Raw genomic sequence first — 17654 nt, 5'->3', positions numbered from 1 at the left:
GGATATACGACAAACATGTTTAAGGAGCACTGCATAATCATGGAGGCATAAAAGCATTTAAGACAAACATGTGCATATCATGATAACATCATACATGGCATATACAGGTACTCCAGCAGAGCAAGAAATCTTGAATAAGAGTCGCACTGAATCAAAGGAAAATACATCTGAGTTCCACCAGTTGACATCTTTTGGTATTTTGATGTTTTTATTTCTGTTTCAAAAAAATCAACTCATACTACGAGAGGTGAGTTGAGCCTCAGGACACGCTGGGGTAATTTCAATTTCTGTTGTCAAAAATAATCAACTCATATTGCAAGAGGTGAGTTGAGCCTCGGGACACGCTAAGGTAATTTCAATTTCTGTTTTCAAAAATCAACTCATATTGCGAGAGGGTGAGTTGAGCCTCGGGACACGCTGAGGTAATTTCAATTTCTGTTTTCAAAATTCAACTCATATTGCAAGAAATGAGTTGAGCCTCAAGACACGTTGAGGTATTTTCAATTTTTGTCTTTCAAAAAAATCAACTCATACTGCGAGAGGTGAGTTGAGCCTCGGGACACGCTGACGTAATTTCAATTTCTATTTTCAAAATTCAACTCATATTGCGAGAAATGAGTTGAGCCTCAAGACACGTTGAGGTATTTTCAATTTCTGTTTTCAAAAAAATCAACTTATATTGCGAGAGGTGAGTTGAGCCTCGGTTCACATGCTGAGGTATTTTCAATTTCTGTCTTTCAAAAAAATCAACTCATATTGCAAGAGGTGAGTTGAGCTTCAGATCACACATTGTGGTATTTTTTCAATTTATATTGCGAAAGGTGAGTTGAGCTTTTTAATTTCTGCGAGAGGTGAGTTGAACCTCAAGACGCTGAGGTGTTTTCCATTTCTGTTCTTCAATTTCTGTGTTTCAAAAAAATCAGCTCATATTGCGAGTGGTGAGTTGAGCCTTGACTCACACGCTGAGGTATTTTCAAATTCTGTTTTTCAAATTTTGTTTTTCCAAAAAAAAATCAACTCATATTGCGAGAGGTGAGTTCAGCCTCAGGACACGCTGAGGTATTTTCAATTTTTTTTTTCTTTTCAATTTATGTTTGTCAAAAAAATCAACTCATATTGAGAGAGGTGAGTTGAGCCTCAAGCCACACGCTGAGGTATTTTCAATTGATGTTTTTTTTAATTTATGCTTTGCAAAAATCAACTCATATTACGAGAGGTGAGTTGAGCTTCGGGTCACATATCGAGTTTTAAAGAGTCAATTCATATTGCGAGAAATGAGTTAAGCTCAGGATCACATGCCGAGTAAAGAATAAAGACTGGAATTAATCGAAGACACAGATTTTATATCCCTGAAGTTACAGTGAAGCTAATTGAAGTTACAGTGGAGCTGATCGAGGATATCAGATCTTGCCTTTTTAAAGTGGCAGAAGAGAAGACCAAAACCTTATCTCACTGAAGCGATAGAAGAGCATATTGAAGTTGTAGATCTTATCTTTCTGAAGTTACAGTGAAGCGGATCGAAGCCACAAATCTCATATCCTTGAAGTTACATTGGAACATATTGAAGCTACAAGGCATATCTCCGAATTTGCAGTGGATTGAACCAAAGCTACAAGATGCGGTGGACTGAAAAGGGACTAACTAAACAAGAAGAGTTCCAAAGTAAGTCAAGACCGGGCAAGTTTGGTCTTCCTTGAAAGTCTTTGCTCTATTATCGTTACACGACAATGAGCAAAGAGGGGCAGTTGTAGAAGCCCAAATTGCCCGGGCCCGATTATATCAAAACCCAACCAAACCTTTAAACCCACTAAAACCCTTAACCCATGACCCATTTACATCTACCCAAACCCATTACAAAACCCAAATATTAAACCCAATTCAAAAGCCCATTAAACCCTCCCCAAAAAAAAAACCTAACCAAAAAAAAAAAGAAAAAACCTAACCCAAAAAAAAAGAAAAACCTAACACCCCCAAAAAAACTAAGAAACCCTAGCCACCTAGCCACTTTCCCACTTGCCCCATTTTTCCTCCCATTTTTGATATCCATTGTCTACCACCACCACCTACAAAATAGAAAAAGAAATAATAGAAAATCATGTAAAAGATGGCTATAAAAAGCCATTCAAAAATCATGTAAAAGGAGGGAATTTTGATCAATACAAAGAATTTATCTTCAAAAAATACCTAAAGGTGATTTTATCTTCTTTATTTTACTCTTTTTTATTTTTATTTTTTATTTTTTTTCCTTTTTTGAATCTATTAATCTATATATATACATCATAATAAAAGATATAATAAAAATATATATACAAAACAAATATTAAAAAAAATTACCTTTTCCAGCCACCACGTGCGGTGGCCGGCGCCGGTGACGGACGGCGGCCGACGGTCGGCCGGTGACCGGCCCCTGGCCGGATTTACCTTCCCCCCTCTCTTCTCTCTTCCCTCTCTCTTCTTTTTCATTTATTTTTCGTATTTACCTTGGATTTCATATTATTTTGCTATTTAATTTAGCTTTAAATATTAATCATGTTATATATGTAATATTGTTATCACTATTATTTTTATATATTGTTATTATTATATTATATTTAGCTATATATATATTTTCTTTATGTTCCGTTTCTTACTATTATATGCATATATATCTATTATTATATTTATTATTAATATTGTTAGCACTAGTACTTTTACTTAATGTGTATGTAGATATACATGTACATATTAATAGTTTTTTTATCATATGTATATATTGTATATATTATATTTATATTATATATATTCTTAATGTTATTAGTTGTATACTTCTTGTATATTTCTATGTATATACTTTATATTGTCTCATGTACATACTCCGAAATACTATTATACATATACGTATTTTTAATACCATATTGAGTATATATTATTGTATTTATTTTTATTCCGATTATACTTATTATTAATGTTAGTACATATATTTCACCATAAGTGTATATATACCTTTTTGTGTATATAATATTATTTTCGTATATTTAATTATTATTCTAAAAAAGGGTTATAATATGTACATATTTATGAAGTATTATTAATAGTATTATTTTTAAACATCATTGTTATTTCTAATATATATTATGTACATTTTTTATTTCTATTTTGTTTTTTTATTTGTCAATATTAATTATTATTATTCTAATATTTTGATATTTTAATATTTTATATTATTCACATCACTATTCACATTTTTTACAATAATATTCTTACATTTTTACTATCATTTTAGAAACTTTTTATATTTTAATTTTAAGAATAAGGCAATGTACCGATTTTAACATTAAGTCATCGATTTCATCGCTATGTTGGGTGAAATTCGTTGGCTTGTGTTAAAAAACGGGACACCCTTTCTAAAAAAATCGAAAACTAAAAATTCTCATTTTTCAATCGGATCACGATTAAATATTATATTGAACTCGTATTTTTGAAAATCAAGTCAACACATGTTTATGAGATACCAATTTTGGACGTCGCGAGGGTGCTAATACCTTCCTCGCGCGTAACTGACTCCCGAACCCCAATTTTTCTCTGGACTTTCACGTAGACCAAAATTCGGCCTTCTTTTTGTTTTAAAATAATTTTATTAGGTATCCGATCACACCTATAAAAAAGGATCGGTGGCGACTCCCTTTTTCAAATAAAATCGAGATTCAGTTTTCACATTTTCAATAATTACTTCGACTAGCGCCCGTGCCCAATTTTTAGGTCGCTACAACAAGCTGACAAGGAAAACTAGGAATAAAACTAAGCAATAATAGTCTTTTATTTTGTTATATGCACATGTTATATATTGTAAAGGACAAACTGTCTAGCTTGTTCGTGCACTAAGTTATTGCACCACTTGTTGTTTTGTTTATTGTAATATGGTTAGACAACAAGTTTTGAGGAATAAGTTTGTGGCTTTCACATGTTTGGTATTTTTTTATAAGGTCTTATAATGAAAAAAATGTAAAAATCATATGAAAAGGAAACTAAAAAACAACGAGAGTTTATGACATTGAGAACACTTCTATATGATGGGATGGTCGAAGCTAAAATTAGGGGATAATTTTGGTTAAAGAAAACTAATAATCGACTAAGTGAAACTACATGCAATAAAAATATCAAGCTTAGTGAGCACATTGTTGTTCAAGTCTAGGACACTTGAATCATTGTAGTTTAAGTGAGTGTAATTGTTTGAGAGTTCACATTATACGATTGCGAGGCTGAGACGCTGAGGAGGTTGGTTGGGTTTATTGTACTAGATTTTAGTTGTAGATTCATCTTTGGACAGGCTTGCAAATGTAGAATTGATACCAAGCTGCATAAACAGTTTTTATTGTTGTTTTTATGTTTATTCTCGTATTTGTATTGTTGTTTTTATGTTTATTCTCATATTTGTTCTCGTAACTTATTTTAAAAGAATATACAATAAATCTATTCATTAAGTTCTTACCAAACACACTTTCACTAACAAAAGAAGTGAACTAAAATTCCAAGTTAGAGAAAGAAGTTTACCTCAAATTGCAATTATGCAAATGACATATTTGGCACTTAGGCGAAGCATTTGAAATTGTCATTAAGGTACTATATATGGCCTTATCTAATTCTAGCTAAGATAGGCAAGATTATTATCCACTTCAAGACTAAGTTTTATGTCCAAATACGTAGCATTAAGTGAGTTATTATTTGATTTTTCTATCCCTTAATTTTCTCATGTTTTAACTATTTGGTTTCAATTTGAATTACTTAAGAGTTTTATCTCATTTGTTAGTAACTTATATATATATATATGGTTTTTACAATCAATAAAGCAATACACTTTTCACCTTTTTCTAAAACCTTATATGGTATCAGAGCTTTCTTCTATAAACAATTAATCATGGCTTAATTGAAATGTCAAATTTCATTTCATTCCTATTGTGCAATGCAAATGTGCAAGCTTAATGCACACTTTAGTATCTGAAATATATCGTTTTTCCCACAAGTTTTTTTGGCCCATTTCAGTCTCTAATATTATCAGGCATTCTCAGTTTAGTCCTTAATGTTATCAATTATTTTCAATTCAGTCTTTTGGACTTTAAAAAACTCGGTTGGGATATCTAACCAATCATAAATTTCCACATGTCATATGTTAACGTCACAATGACATCATCATCATCCAAAAATCATAAAAATCTCTAAAAATTATTAAAAAATTATTAAAAAATACAAAATATTAATAAAATTATAAAAATGATATATTTAAAAAAAATAAAAATATGCTAGAATTCTATAAAATAATAAAAAAAACTATAAATATTATTAGAAATTGTAAAATAATGTAAAAATATAAATTATTAGAAATTGTAAAAGATTGTAAAAAATTATTAAAACTTTTATAATAGTAAAACTTATTGTATCTTGGAATAAAGTATACATTTGCTAATCACATTTAAAATATTAAAAAATTGATATAATACTTTTATTTAGTTAAAAATATAAAATTAATTTTTATAAACAAATTGACATTCAAATATTTGTGAGCATTTGATTTGTAATTGTGATAAAAAAATATTAAGAAATCCAATATATATATATTCAAATATTTTTAGGCAACAGATGTGTATGTTGGTACTTAGATATCCACTTCATTTTTAAAAATTATTATTTGTGAATTAACATATTGATCTAGAAACACATAATTTGTCTTGAGATAGTAAAAAAAAATTGGAATAAACAAATAATATTATTTAAATTATTATTTTAATTGAAATAACATTACTTTTTATTATTTAAATAATTTTAAAAAAATCCAAATTTATAACCTAAAAAATCTTCCAACTATAAATTTTGATTGATTGAATTATAAAACAATTATCGTAGAAGGTATCATTTCATGAGATAACAATCTCATGTTTAAGCTCTAGTAAATGTGAATTATTATTTTTTTAAAAGTATTAAAAATTTTAATATATTTTTTAAAAAAGTTTAGTTTTCTTTAATTTTTATAATTTTATAATTTTTCTTATAATTTTAATAATTTTAAAAAATAAGTTTTTAAGTTTTTCAGATGAAATATTGACATCATCATTGTAATAGGCTTAATTTGCCCGGGCCCAAAAGCACAAACAAAAATTACTTATAAAAATCAAATAAATAAATAAATTAAACAAAAGTCCACAGTCCAAATACATGGACCCAACGTGGCCCAAATCATTTTAATCTAAACACTAGCCTAGCTTAAATAGCTAAACCCAAACCCACTAAGACCACTAACCTAACCCTGGCCCAATTAATTTACCCAAACACAAAATACCCAAAAATGAAACCAAACCTACACCCATTACACCGGTCCAAATAACTAAAGCCCAAATTAGCCCAAAGCTAAGAAAACGAGAAACCCTAGGGTTTCTGCAAACTCCAGCCGCCGCAACAGTAGCCTCCAAGCGCTGCGCCGAGCCGTGCCACGTCACCGTACGGCCTCGCACTTGCAACAACCTGCAACAAACGCAACAAACAAATAGAGGCAGACAAAACAACACAAAGAATAGCAAGAAAGGACAGCAAATAATGCGAGATTTTTCTGTAATTTTTCCTTTTATTTTATTCTGTTGTTTTTCGGCCATAAAAAGGCCATTTTTCAGCATTTGTAAGGGTACACACACATATGGAATACAAGAAAAATCAAAATATTGAGAGGAATTGAAACAAAAGAAAAGATTTGAAGGTAGTTCTTCCGATTTCTGTTTTTTTTTCAAGCTTCTTCGTTTTTTTTATTATTTTCTTTTTTTTTATATACAAAAAAGAAGAGAAAAGGGAGAGATTGAAATACAAAACAAAAAGTTTGAGGTAAATCGGAACGTTCATATTGCTTTTCCATTTTTTTTCATTTTCGATTCGTTCTTTTTTTTTTTGTATACATACGCGAAGAATAAAAGAAAGAGATGGGGGAGGGAGAGTTACCTTGAGGTCGAATCCCTGTTCTCTCTGTCGCAATCGGAGCATGAGCGAGGGTTCGGAGGCCTTTTCCGATCGGTCATCGGCAGAACGGCGCGGAGAGTGTTTGTTTTTTTTTAAAGTGAAAAAGTTATGTTTATTAAGGTTCTGTTAGCCTTTAAGCATAGGGATAAAACGCCGTCGTTTGAGCCAATACAATGGCTTCGAAACGGCGTCGCTTGGAGGTTCAGATCCGCGCGATGACCCGACCCGGGGAGGATCCGTGCATTTTGACTTATTGGTTTATTTGTGCTGAGGGTCCCTTTATGTTTTGCTCAGTTTCAATCGGATTTCTTTCCATTTTTTTTTAATTTGTATCGCATATTTAACCTTATTTTCATTTAAATCCATGGTAGAACGGCGCCGTTTCCGTGGACGGGATTTGAGCACACAAATTTGTGGGTTTATTTGTTGTTTTAGTCCCCTAATTTTGAATCGATTGCAATTTTAATCCTTCAAATGTTTTAATTTTGATTTAATCGTTTTTTAGTTATCTTTACTATTATTTTTATTGTTCTTTTTAATCTTTTTTTTCTCGTTTTTTTGCTACTATTCTTACATTTTTTATTTGTTTATACCTTTTATTTATTTATTTATTATATTTTATGATTTTAAATCTTTTGTAAATAATGATATTCAATTTCGCTTATGTATTTTTATTTGTGAATTAAATTCATTATTTTAGTATTTTAGATTTATTATCATATATTTGTTTTTAAAAATTTGTCATATATTATTTTTAAAATGTTGTCTTATTACGATACATTAGTATTTTATCATGCATTTTTTATTATTTACTGTTATTTATATAATAATTTATTTTGTATAATCGATCAATGATTTCAAATTATATTCTTTTATACCAATTTCTATATATTTTACTCATGCAAAATATTCCGATGTATATTATTATATATTATTATTTACAATATGCTTATGAAATATTCATTCTAAATCCACGCTTGTATGTCTTATAATATTCACTTCCAAATTCATTCAAATAAAGTTATTTTATTTAACATCATTCTTAATTTTCTTTTAAATCTACTTCCAAACTCAAATGTATCGTTGCTTTTTTTAAAATCATTGTTGAGATGATATATTCCTCACCTTAATGTGTCATTTGAAATTGATTATCGATTCTTTTAATTTTCAATTGTTAATGTTGGTATTTGCTTAATGTGCTTAAAATTATTATTGTTATTTTTATTTGAATTTACCTATTGCTTGCTTAATGTTTTTGTGTATGATTGGATTGCAAGTTATTCTATTACATTGTACATTTGTGTTCAATTGTATCATATTCGTTTTAAAAATAATATTTCATTAAAGCATTAGAATCATTTTATTTCACAAATTTTCAAAAAAGGCTCTATGTTCGCGATTCTCGAGATAATTGTGCCCTAACTTATTGGGCTTCGATTCTTCTCGTAGAACTCAAATAGCTAAGTGTTTTTTTAAACCCTATAACTTCTAAATGAAGCTCTTTGGGATTTCAAGATGTTGGATCTTAACTTATTGGATCTGATGTTTTGCTTCCTCGAATCAAGGATTTTTAAAATAAAGGCAATATTCGATATATTTAGGAATTTTGTGAAATCAAACCCTAACTTACTGGGTCTTGATTTTCTCATTTGACCCAATTAACCAAATACCCTTCTTAAAATGCATAGGTTTTGAAAATCAAAAGATAGACTTAATTTTGAGGATTTAAAATGTTGCACTCTAACTTACTGAGTGCGACAATTTATTTCTTTGAAATAAGTAAGTCTCATCATCCAATTTATTTCATTTAAATTTTCATTTCAAGGGATCGTATTTTAAAATCTTTTCAAAATTTCGACATTAAGACATTAAACAATCAGTTTGGTACCAATTTTGGGCGTCACGAGAATGCTAACCCTTCCTCGTGCGTAACCGACTCCCGAACCTGTTTTCTCAAGATTCGCAGACCTAAAATTTATTTTAATGGTGAACCGATCACACCTTAATAAAAGATCGGTGGCGACTCCCATTTTCATTTCTTTTAAAAAGGTCAAATTCCATTTTCAAATCAAAGTAATGATGGTTTCGACAATCATATACAAGTGACAACATACGATCGGTTAGATATCCCATCAGTTAGTTTTTAAAATCCAAATGACCAAATTGGAAACATTTGATAACATTAGAAACTGAAGCGAGCCAAAAAAAAAACTTGATTTTTCTTGTTATGCAAACTATGTTGCCATTTGAAAAGTCTAAGTCATGTTGTGAACTCTTAAGTATGTTGTTATGAAGCATGCAAACCTGTTTATGTTTGCTTGTGAAGCTCTCATGTTTGCTTTCTGTTACCATTGTTGTATTTTAAGTTAGCACAACTTTTGTTAAGACTTAAGTGGCATGTTGGAGATTAGGTTGAGAGTCAACGGAGAGTCATTTTCGTAGCTAATGTAACTTGTCAAATTCAGGCCGAAACTTTTAGAGCAGGTTTGAAGTGTTACATTGATTGGTATCAGAGCAAGTCAGGTTGAGCTCGTCGAAGCAAGGGCAAGCTAGGTAAGTTCGCCAAAAAGTAGTGAAATATGATCACCGGAGCTGAAAAAGATAAGTTAGTGTGTGAGAAAATTTGAAGTGCTCTATACGCATAATTGTACGATTGTTTGCTAGGGGAGGACTGGGAATAAACATAGCTAGTCAAAGTGGGAAACAATATATTTTAGAGACTAAAGCAAACATTAAATCAAATGCTCACAATGATCCACCAGTTCCTGTCGCACAATTATTGGATGCTTCAGATACAATATTTTCCTTTACATAATTTAAACCAATTTGAACTTTCCTCCATTCTCACTTATTTTCGTCGACCAAGAACCACCACCACCTAAATTACAAACCTTCCTCCATCACTACAACCTCCATTTTGCACCCACCTAATTGCTCAATCACCAACTTAAATTGAACCTACCTTAGCAGCCGGCGCTTTCCAACCATCCCATCCCTTTACTAGATCCAAGAATAATATTTTTAACCAAAAAAAATTGATTATATAGCCCGTGTAAACTCTACGTCCACACCAAAACCTCACAAGCAAACTTTGAAAAATCATCATTAGTAAGCTGCAATGCAATCTAAGTTTGAAGAATTGCAATGAAATAACACTCGGGAATTAATTTTACCAGACTTAGATGTTGCTATAGTTGATTGCAAATGGGTGTTTTAAGTAAAACAAAAACCAGATGACTCTGTGGATCGCCATAAAGCGAGATTAGTAGCGAAAGGATTTACTTAAACACCAGGTGTGGATTATCATTCAACCTTCAGTCCTGTTGTCAACCTGCAACAGTACGGTTTATGTTTTATGTGGCAGTGCAAAATCAATGGAAGTTGCACAAAATTGATGTTAATAATGCCTTTTTATAAGACTCACTTGACAAAACAGTTTTTGTGAAGCAACCTTTGGGTTTTGAGGATTCATCAAAGCAAAATTATGTATGCAAGTTAATCAAAGCCATCTATAGACTTAAACAAGCTCCTCAACAACGGCATAAAGAACTTACCAAGATTTTGTTGTACATGGGCTTCAAAAGGTCGTAATGTGATGCTTCTTTGTTCATTAAACATAGTGATTGCCTCTGCCTCTATTTACTGGTTTACGTGGATAACATTGTAATCACAGATAATAATCTAACACTCATAAGCACTATCATTTCCTAATGATCTGGAAAGTTTCCTATTAAAGATCTTGATAAACCAAAAATTGTTTTGGGCATTGAAGTGCTTCATACTCCATTTCTTTAACATAAAAGAATATTATTAAGCCTAATTCACTCATTACATCAACATCTTGGGGCAAGGCACAAAAACAAAATGTACTCTCAAAACAAACGGTGCAATGCACCCTTAACTCAGGAATAGAGCCCTTACTTCCTTACCCCTGCAAGTAGAACCAAGATCAAACAAACTAAAAAGAAAAGCATGGGAAAACCCAGATTAGCTACATACAGATATAAGATCCTTACACCTATTCACCCCTGCTCTGGCCAATCTATCAACTTCGCTGTTGTTCTCTTTTGGGATTTGATTTATCAATCGAATCGCTAACTTTCGAATATCACAGAACTTGAAGCATGAACACACGACATCTTTGAACATATATGGTGCTTTTGAAGGACACTTGAACCAACCCACAGTGCTTCGTACTCTTGATGATTTGCTATTGTTCCAAAGCAAATATGTTCTGGATATTCTTCAAGAGATAAACATGCATGAGAGCAAGAGTGTTCACACACCTACGAGTTCCACACAGATGTTATAATTGAATGTTGTGACAAATTTAACAAATGTCACAGGATATTGAAGAGTGCTAGGCAAGCTGTAATATTGGACATTTACTAGGTATGATATGTGTTTTTCTGTCAATGAACTATCCAAGTTCATACATAGTCCATTTGAAACTCACTGGAAAACAGTAAAGAGGTTGCTTTGATGCTTGCAGCAAAGTGCAAATTATAGACTTCGTATAATCAAACCATGTAAACTCCAATCTATATATTTATAGTGGCGTTGATTAGGCCGGTGACCCCAACGATCAAGCTTCTACAAGAGGCTATATTCTGAATTATGGTATTTCTCTCATAAGTTGATCATTGAAAAAGCAACCAACTATTGCACAGTCATCCATAGAAGCTGAATGCATAGCAATTGCTACAGTTGCATCTGAAATTCTTTGGGTCAACCATCTTTTACAAGAGCTTCAGGTTCCTCCAATTCCCCCATCAATGGTTTATTGTGGTAATTTTGGTGCAAGTTTTCGCTGCCAACATCGTCTGTTGCTTAGTAAAATGAAACATTTGGAGGTTGACATTTATTTTGTTTGGAATTATGTTGAACGCAAGTAGCTAGCTGTTTCACATATCCATGCAGCTGATCAAATTGCATACATCCTCACCAAGGCTCTTCTAGAGGCTTTTTTTTCATCACAATCTCTCCAAGTTAGTTGTTGAACCTCACCACTAAACTTGAGAGGGGTGTATTAGTGAAAGACCCGATCTTATCTGGCTCAAGACTACTTAATATTGAGTGAGTTATTATTTGATTTTTACTATCCCTTAGTTTTCTCTTGTTTTAGCTATTTGGTTTCTGTTTGAACTATTTAGGAGCTTTATCTTATTTGTTAGTCACTTATATATAATGATGTTTTTCACAATTAGTAAAATAGTGCAGTTATCATCTCCTTCTAAAACCTTATAAAGGTGACCTATAAGTTACAGCTTCTCTTTCATGTCAGTATGTTGAAGAAAAATATTAGTCTTGAGGTTGTGCCATTTTTGCTCCTCTAGAGTTAGGCCCCGATGGTTAGCCTTTGGTGTATCCTGCAGCAGTCATAAACAAGTTGCAAAGGATGAATGCATGAAGCAACTCGAGTATGTCAATAGGCATCAGGGAAATAAGCTCAAAATGAAATCACAAGAGCCACAAACTGAAGTCGCAAACAATGATGAGCTGGACAAGCTCGGTTTACAAGCTGATATGGAGTTGATGCAAGTTGAAAGGATTTGAATGAACTGATCAAGCCAAGCCAGGAATAAAATAAGCCATTATAGTCAGTTTATGTGTTTTGCATTTTACATGCTACATCATAAAAGACATCCCTCTAGGTTTCTGCTATATTTCATTTTGGGAATTCAAATATTTTACCACAAATATTGAGTAGAGTCAGTCATCCTCATACCTATATCCAAAAATGTACGGAACAAGTACATCAAATATGGTTAGTTCAAGAAAGATGAAGAGTTGAAGCAATATAGCACGAAACTGTTATCCAATTCTAACTCCACTATTGCACAGACCTTTCTTGAAGCATATATCCAAATCTAACTTCGAATCAAAAATTATTGATGCATTCTATTTCATATATTTCTAGCTATTTTTCACAAGCATTCCTTTAGGTTAAAGTTCTCAATTACATGTAAATTTTCTAATCAACAAGACAACAAAGAATATATTCATGGAAAACAAACCACTGGCAGTCATGTTCTTAACACTTGCTTTGATTCCAGCTATCATGAATTCATCTAATTCAAATGCTCATATGCACAAAGAAAAGAATTTAAAAATATATGGAAAATATGACCTATCTTTTCATTGATGAATATATGTATGTATTTAGATAATATAAGAATCATAATTCTCAAAACCTGAATCCAAAGTAAGGAGTGTTGATGGTTCAAGGACAAGAAAGGGTCAAAGGGGGTATCGGAGTTGACACTCCGGGACACACTCCAATGCCTGTTGACGGGCTGCCTGCCAAGTCCTTGCCCACTGCTTTTTATAAGCAATGAAATGAAAGTGTTTTTATGCGCGTATCAAGTATAAACAACTTCAATAAGCAATATAAGATTTTTAGAACAAAAAGGGGTTTTGATTGATGTCCGATTCTAATGCAATATCTGCAGGACACAGTAACTAAGCGTTTTCTCTTATAGCTATTATTTTTCTCTCTATCTATATATAAAAGAAGTATATTCTAGACGAGTTTTTACCTATCACTGCTTACCAGCTTCTTAGTCTTCTGTTTTCTAAATATTTCTCGGAGTTGATGTTTCTGATGAACTTCCTGTTGAGTCATCTGATGCAGCGTTTAGTAATGAACTATTTGCAACAGAGTCATTTCTAGGTTCAGACACGACGGGGATCTTAACAGCATCTCTTTCCATCTCCTTTTCGAGCTCTTCTTCCCTACGCAATGCGGTGAATTGTGTGTCCAAAGACTTGGCTGCTGATAGCCATGTAAAAACAATCATCAAAAGTATACCACCAAGGTATGGGGTTGAATTTGCAAGTGATCCAAAGGTCAAGATCATAAACTGTTGAATCAGAGCACCCCCTGATTTCCCTAATGGATTGCAAACAACATCAATGGCAGCCTTCCCTTTCACCTAAAGAAATCATCAAATAGGTTACATGTAAACGACCGGAAGTTCTGAAAAATATTCGAAATTGTGAGTAAAGATTCCGAACCTTGGTGTCTTCATCTAAAGGAATATAGGCCATTTCTTTGCATGGATCAAACAAACTGTACTTAGCACTCTTGCTGAAAATATTTTGCATGGCACCAACATATACAGCTGCAAGAAGAGGGGTCATGCCGAACTCTGCAAGGGCTGGTCCAAGTGGATCACCAAATAATATCAAGGAAAAGAAACCGACTCCAGTCAGAAGCAGGACAGTAGGTGTAATTTTTGCCGCAACTCCCCATCCATATTTGTCGAATATAAATTGACTTAGTAGCATCATAGTGAATGTAGCTATCCCAGTTGCAGTCGAGAAATCACCCATGAAGGAGGAGTATTCATTTGGACTTGGAAACTACAATATGGAGGGAGAATCATTAGTTAATAAGCCTGTTAAGATTGAAACTATATACATACATGCAGAAAAGTAACCATATAATTTTACCTGTGCTTTGAGCTTCGATTTCCAGGTAACTTCGACAAGGTTGATGCTAATACCATATGCAACCACCAAAGTAGCAAGATCCCTAATGTACCTTGATGATACCAAGAATTTCAAGCTCTCCATTGTTCCCATTTTAGGCTTTTCCTGCAAATAACATTAATCAAATTGTAGACACAAAATAAGCATGTCCCGGAGAGCCTAACAATCGAAGAAAACAAATACGGTAAACAAGGAGAATAGGTAGCCTATGGATTACCTTCTTCTTCCAGCTACGTGTGGGAAGAGGAACAAACTTATTCACCCACCAGTAAAGGAAACAGATAGTGAATCCCATCAGTACAACAATGCTCATCATTCCCTTTAAGGAGATGGCCCAACCGTCGACTCTGGGACCTAGATTTTTCCTCAAATTAGAGAAGTACTTAACAGTTCGACCGGAGAAAATGAGGGCAACATTAGCTCCTAGTCCGAATAGCGGATAGAATCTTTTTGCTTCCTCAACAGTAGTTATCTGCAGAAGGAAAATGAAACCAAAAAAGGTATATAAATGCTTGCACAAATGAAAGGTGCCACTAAACATGTAAGGTGAATGCCACCATCATGCTTGCACAAATGAAAAGCAACCCGAACTAGCAATCGAAAGGTAAATCGATGATGCAAATTGAGCATAGCTAACTACTTTTGAAATGCAGAAAGCAACCAGAATTAATGGAAAAAATTAAATTTATTGATGCAAATATATCATTGAACATACTAAACTAGTGTTCAAAACCAAAAGCTAGCTAACTCTATCACTTGTGGTTACCATCAGATGAAGAAAACATGCCATTAAAATACATAAAACTAGCATATGCTTATACAATCATGCAGATAAGCAATTTCCAAAATTCAGTAGGCTAAGATCATATAAATTACCTGATTGGCAAACCCCCAGAACAGAACTGAAATGACAACACTGCCCCAAAGTTCAGCCATGACATAGAACAAACAGAAACTCCAAATCCTCATAATTGCAAGAGGACCAAGAAACCTTGGTCCAAGAACTGCTAGAAGCTTATCAGAAAGGGCTTGAGGGTGGATATAATTGCTGAGAGGATACAACAGGAACCCAAATGCACCAAAAAAGGAACAATAACAGTGTAGAAAAGAGCCTTCTTAGACAACACGTTAGCCAACTTTGTATATAACAACATGAACCCGATAGCCATTGGCAAATTAACCCATGTCTTTAAAAATGGTATTATCTCTGCACTGCTTCCTTTAGCTGTTACAACCAAGACATCCTTTGTATCCCTAAGGATTGTATAATTGAAAAGTATACAAAAGAACATTAACCCAAGTGGTATAATCTTCTTAAGTGTCAGAATCTCAATTCCCATGAATTTTGGCTTCTCATTTTCATTAAAAAAAGGGCTGCTTCCCATCAGCTGCAGAAGCAGCCTTAGCCTTGCTGTTGGTGCAAGAGGCAGCAACAAAAGAGAGAACAAGAGCACAGAACATGAAGCAAGGTGCAAGAAGCATTTTTACTTGCTCACAAATGTGCAGCAAGGGAGCTAAAGGCTGATAGCTCATTCAGCTCATTCATTCAACTAGAAAAAACATACAGTTATAGTCAAATACATCACCAAATAGTCAACTAACCCCACTAATCAGCATTGGGACTATTAAAACATTGCTTGTACACATAAACAAGCCACCTAAACTAGTCATTCAACACCTAATGCATCAAGTTGTCATCAACTTGTCCATTTTAAACTAGATTAATTGGAATGAAACTAAAGAGAAACCTTGCTGTTACAGCAAGCATATGTGCTGCAGCATGTCATCAAGCTGCATGCACTTCAACCACAAAATGTAACAACAGCATGGTTGGCCAATTTCCAATACTCCTCCTTGGACTCCATGCTACAAATACCAGTCATTCATCAAGTTTTTTGAACTTGGCAGCTCTTAGATGCTTTGATTCAAGCTGACCAATTCATTTTCTTCTTGCACAAACAGTTCGTGAGTATAGTTGCTTGCCTTCATTCTGCCATTTTGGCTTGCAATTCGACAGGCTCACACTTTGCTTACTGTCTTCAAGAGGCTTGCAACTATACAACACGCATTGAGCTTCCACATGTTGCTGAGCTCACACCTTTGACAGACTCACATATTTGCATATTGTCTTCAACAGGTGTCTTCATCAGGCTCGCACTTTGCTAAGCTTGCAGCTTTGACATCTTGCTAAGCTTGCACATTTGGAAAGCTCACACCTTTCCTTTAAACTCCTCCAGCTTATTCAAGCTAGTTTGGGGATCTTATAAGTTTGAGCCGATATTATCTTCTCTACAAGCAGTCCTTAATGACTTGCTTGTGCTTTGACAGCTTCTTTCTTTTCAACAAGCAGGGGAAGCAAAATCAATGGTCCCGTAAGACATAGGCTCATGATACCAATTGTTGGTGCAAGAGGCAGCAGCAGACTGCTTTTCAATCTTGCTTGTATGGCAAGCCTCGACCCTTGCTGGAGAAATAAACTCAGAAGCAAGAACAGAAACACATGCAAATGGAAAACAAAGAAATTGAGAGAGTAATTTTGAATGAAAAGAGCTGATATTTTTCATTCATTCTTTTAGAAGGCATAATGCCAATACATATAAGAGATTACAACAGCAAAACAAACAAGTTATCACCTAATAACTTACCTAACACCACTAATTTGCCTAGTAACTCGGTAAACTTGTTTGAATACATAAACAGCTACCTAAACTTGTCATTCATCACTTAGTTACATCAAAATGCAGCTACCAACTAAGTTTGATCCTAACTAAATACAAAACATTCAATTAAGGAAACTAAATGGATAGCTTCAGCTTGCTGCACCAATTTTGCTGTTGAAGCACGTTCCTTGCATGGCCACCTTTGCTGCTACATGGGAGCTGACTTCAACACTCCTCCTCAGCTTCTATGCAGCAGACTCCTAGCTCCCTCTTTAGGCTTAGAAATCTTGATACACCAAGAGGCTTTGTGAAGATATCAGCAATCTGATTTTCAGAATTGCAATGGATTAGCTCGATATCTCGAGCTTGTTCCATTTCTCTTATCACATGGAGTTTGATGTTGAAATGTTTTGTCCTGCCATGGAAGACAGGATTTTTAGCAATAGCAACTGCTGACTTGTTGTCACAATGTATCACAGTTGCTTCATTCTGCTGTAGATTCAAGTCGCTCAAAATTTTTCTCAG

At 33.5% G+C, this 17654-nt stretch overlaps 1 pseudogene; it reads right to left on the bottom strand.

The window, feature by feature from the left end:
- Positions 1-10771: 10771 nt before the first annotated feature.
- On the bottom strand, positions 10772-16881 carry LOC107943465 (plastidic ATP/ADP-transporter-like; annotated as a pseudogene).
- Between the last annotated feature and the right edge of the window lie 773 nt (positions 16882-17654).

This window comes from Gossypium hirsutum, chromosome D06 (assembly GCF_007990345.1).
Source record: "Gossypium hirsutum isolate 1008001.06 chromosome D06, Gossypium_hirsutum_v2.1, whole genome shotgun sequence".
Lineage (NCBI taxonomy): Eukaryota > Viridiplantae > Streptophyta > Magnoliopsida > Malvales > Malvaceae > Gossypium > Gossypium hirsutum.
The sequence above is the reverse complement of the archived record's forward strand: the minus strand, read 5'-3'. Positions and strand labels throughout refer to the sequence as shown.